This window comes from Oryx dammah, unplaced genomic scaffold (assembly GCF_014754425.2).
Source record: "Oryx dammah isolate SB20612 unplaced genomic scaffold, SCBI_Odam_1.1 HiC_scaffold_23, whole genome shotgun sequence".
Lineage (NCBI taxonomy): Eukaryota > Metazoa > Chordata > Mammalia > Artiodactyla > Bovidae > Oryx > Oryx dammah.
Genome location: NW_024070207.1, coordinates 43,894,548 through 43,899,030, shown reverse-complemented (window position 1 = coordinate 43,899,030; position 4,483 = coordinate 43,894,548).

Below are 4,483 nucleotides of genomic sequence, written 5' to 3'. Positions count from 1 at the left end.
GGTTAGATTTATGGCCCAGGATGTGATCTATCCTGGAGAAGGTTCCGTGTGTGTTTGAGAAAAAGTTGAAATTCATTGTTTTGGGGTGAAGTGTCCTATAGATATCAATTGGATCTAACTGGTCTATTGTATCATTTAAAGTTTGTGTTTCCTTGTTAATTTTCTGTTTAGTTCACCTATCCATAGGTGTGAGTGGGGTATTAAAGTTTCCCACTATTACTGTGTTACTGTTAATTTCCCCTTTCATACTTGTTAGCATTTGTCTTACATATTGCAGTGTTCCTATGTTGGGTGCATATATATTTATAATTGTAATATCTTCTTCTTGGATCGATCCTTTGATCATTATGTAGTGTCCTTCTTTGTCTCTTTTCACAGTCTTTGTTATAAGGTCTTTTTTATCTGATATGAGTATTGCTGCTCCTGCTTTCTTTTGGTCTCCATTTGTGTGGAATATATTTTTCCAGCCCTTCACTTTCAGTCTTTATGTGTCCCTTGTTTTGAGGTGGGTCTCTTGTAGACAACATATAGAGGGGTCTTGTTTTTGTATCCATTCAGCCAGTCTTTGTCTTTTGGTTGGGGCATTCAACCCTTTTACATTTAAGGTAATTACTGATAAGTATGATTCCCATTGACATTTACTTTATTGTTTTGGGTTTGAGTTTATACACCATTTTTTTACCTGTCTAGAGAAGATCCTGTAGCATTTTTAGGAGAGCTGGTTTGGTGGTGCAGAATTCTCTCAGCTTTTGCTTGTCTATAAAGCTTTTGATTTCTCCTTCTTATTTGAATGAGATCCTTGCTGGGTACAGTAATCTGGGCTGTAGGTTATTTTCTTTCATCACTTTAAGTATGTCCTGCCATCCCTTTCTGCCGTGAAGAGTTTCTATTGAAAGATCAGCTGTTATCCTTGTGGAAATCCCCTTGTGTGTTATTTGTTGCTTTTCCCTTGCTGCTTTTAATATTTGTTCTTTGTGTTGAATCTTTGTTAATTTGATTAATATGTGTCTTGGGGTGTTTCACCTTGGGTTTATCCTGTTTGGCACTCTCTGGGGTTTTTGGACTTGGGTGGCTATTTCCTTCCCCATTTTAGGGAAGTTTTCAACTATTATCTCCTCAAGTATTTTCTCATGGTCTTTCTTTTTGTTTTCTTCTTCTGGGACTCCTATGATTCGAATGTTGGGGCATCTAACATTGTCCCAGAGGTCTCTAAGATTGTCCTCATTTATTTTAATTCGTTTTTCTTTTTTCCTCTCTGATTCATTAATTTCTACCATTCTATCTTCTACCTCACTAATCCTATCTTCTGCCTCCATTATTCTACTAGTTACTCCCTCCAGAGTGTTTTTGATCTCATTTATTTCATTATTCATTATATATTGACTCTTTTTTTATTTCTTCTTAGTCCATGTTAAACCTTTCTTGCATCTTCTCAATCCTTCTCTCCAGGCTATTTATCTGTGATTCCATTTTGTTTTCAAGATTTTGGGTCATTTTCACATCATTATTGGGAATCCTTTACCAGGTAGATTCCCTATCTCTTCCTCTTTTGTTTGGTTCGATGGGCATTTATCCTGTTCCTTTACTGCTGGGTATTCCTCTGTCTTTTCATCTTGTTTATATTGCTGTGTTTGGGGTGGCCTTTCTGTATTCTGGCAGTTTGTGGAGTTCTCTTTATTGTGGAGTTTCCTAGCTGTGGGTGGGGTTGTACCTGTGACTTGTCAAGGTTTCCTGGTTCAGGAAGCTTGTGTCAGTGTTCTGGTGGGTGGAGCTGGATTTCTTCTCTCTGAAGTGCAATAAAGTGTCCAGTAATGAGTTATGAGATGTCAATGGGGTTGGAGTGACTTTGGGCAGCCTGTATATTGAAGCTCAGGGCTGTGTTCCTGTGTTGCTGGAGAATTTGCATGGTATGTCTTGCTCTGGAACTTGTTGGCCCTTGGGTGGTGCTTGATTTCAGTGTTGGTATGGAGGTGTTTGATGAGCTCCTGTCGATTAATGTTCCCTGGAGTCAGGAGTTCTCTGGTGTTCTCAGGATTTGGACTTAAGCCTCCTGCTCCTGGTTTTCAGTCTTATTTTTACAGTAGCCTCAAGACTTCTCCATCTATACAGCACCATTGATAAAACATCTAGGTTAAAGATGAAAAGTTTCTCCACAGAGAGGGACACCCAGAGAGGTTCGCCGAGTTATATGGAGAAGACAATAGGGAGGAGGGAGATAGAGGTGACCTGAATGAGATGCAGTGGAATCAAAAGAGGAGAGAGAAAGCTAGCCAGTAATCACTTCCTTAGGTGTGCTCCACAGTCTGGACCACTCAGAGATGTTCAAGGAGTTATACAGGGAAGAGAAGAGGGGGAAATGAGACAGAGGTGGCCAGGAGGATGAAAACAGGGGAATCAAAAGAAGAGAGACACATCCAGCCAGTAATCAGTTCCCTAAGTGTTCTCCACCATCCGGAGCACACTGGTGATTCACAGAGTTGGGTAGAGAAGAGAAGGGGGAGGAAGGAGATAGAGGCGACCTGGTGGAGAAAAATGAGAATCTAAAGGGGGAGAGAGCAGTCAAGCCAGTAATCTTGCTCCCAAGTAAAAATGGGTACTGAAGATTGGGTTCTTAAAGGTACAAAATTGATAACAAATACCAAAAAGCACAGATTAAAAATCTAGAGTAGAGGTTGGATTTTCAAAAATACAATATTAAAGAAAAAAAAGTCACACAAATTATAAAATATAAATATATATGAAGTTTGCTTTAGAAAATAAGGTCTCTTTTTTTGCAAAGTAATAGTAAGCTATAAAAATGAAAATTAAAGGAGTAATAGAAAACTAAAATTTTTAAAAAATTAATAAAAAACATAGAATAATAGTAAAAGTGGTAAAAATATATCTAGGACTTTTTCTGCTGTTGTTGTGAGCAGTGTGGGGTCAGTTCATTTTCTGATAGTTCCTTGATCCGGCTTATATTTCTCAAGATCTATAGGCCCCTTCCTATGTAGTCGGTACTAACTACAGGGTTTTAATCTATTGCTCCTGTCACTTCCCAAGAGGTTCCATCTGGTTTAGCTTCTTCTGTTTGCTGGTCTCTTCAGTGTCTAATTTCCCCCCGACACAAGGGGGGCAGTGGTGGACACTTTTTTAGGCTCACTTATTCAGTCGTGCTGTGGGGAGGAAGGGACGCTGCAAACAAATAACACTGGCATGTGCTTGCAGTGTCTCAGCCACACTGGGTTTGCCCCAACTCACGGTGTGTGTGCTTTCCCTGTCTACACTGCTTAGGCTCTAGGTTGCTCTGCCGGGAACTGTCTGAGGCTGGCCCTGGGTTGTATGCACTTCCCAGGTCTAAGCCACTCAGGGTCATGTACTCAGGTAGTCCTCAGAAGCGCAGACTCAGTTGGGCCTGAGTTTTGTGTCCTCCCCAGGTCCGAGGAGCTCAAGTGACCAGGTATTTGGCGAGAGCGGTCACAGCGACTTATCGCCTCCCCTGTTCCTGCTGCTTGGTTTTCTGGGTGTACAACCAGCGCACCTTCTCAGGCAGATGTTGACCATCCAGAATCCCAAGAAGTCTTATTTAGCAACGAAGCCTGCTTGCAGTTTGGTAGATAATGCCTCTCTGGGGACGCGATTGCCCCCTTCTGGCTCTGGCTGCCTGTCACTCGAGGCGGATGGTCTGCAGCTGGCTAGCTCTGCTCAGTTCTTTGTTCTGTAAGTGGGCCTGACGGTGTCTTAGATTAGGGCTTTTTGCGTAGCTCTAGTCAGTCTTTTGTTCTGAGAGCAGGCCTGGCAGTGTCTTAGGTTAGGGCTTTTCACGTGGTGGCTATCCCACAGTCTGGTTTGCTAGCCCAAGTTAGTTCCCTCGGATTGCCCTCAGGCCTGGTCCTTACTCTAAGCAATGCAGCCGGAGCCTCCCTACCCAGCCCCCACTTGCTAGTGGCAAATGCAGGCATCTGCGCTGCTTCTCCACTGGGGGAGTTACCGTTGGGCATGTAATCTGTGGGTTTTAATTAATTATTTATTTTTCCTCCCAGTTATGTTGCCCTCTGTGGTTCCAAGGCTCACCACAGGCTTGGCAGTGAGAGTGTTTCCTGGTGTTTGGAACTTCTCTCTTTTTTAAGACTCCCTTCCCAGGACGGAGCTCCATCCTTACCTCTTTTGTCTCTCTTTTTGTCTTTTATATTTTTTCCTACCTCCTTTCAAAGACAATGGTCTGCATTTCTGGGAGCCTGATGTCCTCTGCCGGCATTCAGAAGTTGTTTTGTGGAATTTATTCAGCGTTCAAATGTTCTGTTGATGAAATTGTGGGGGAGAAAGTGGTCTCCCCATCCTATTCCTCCACCATCTTAGGATTGCCCCCTGGAGAAGACTCTTGAGAGTCCATTGGACTGCTAGGATATCCAAACAGTTCATCCTAAAGGAGATCAGTCCTGGGTGTTCATTGGAAGGGCTGATGTTGAAGCTGAAACTCCAATACTTTGGCCACGTGATGCAA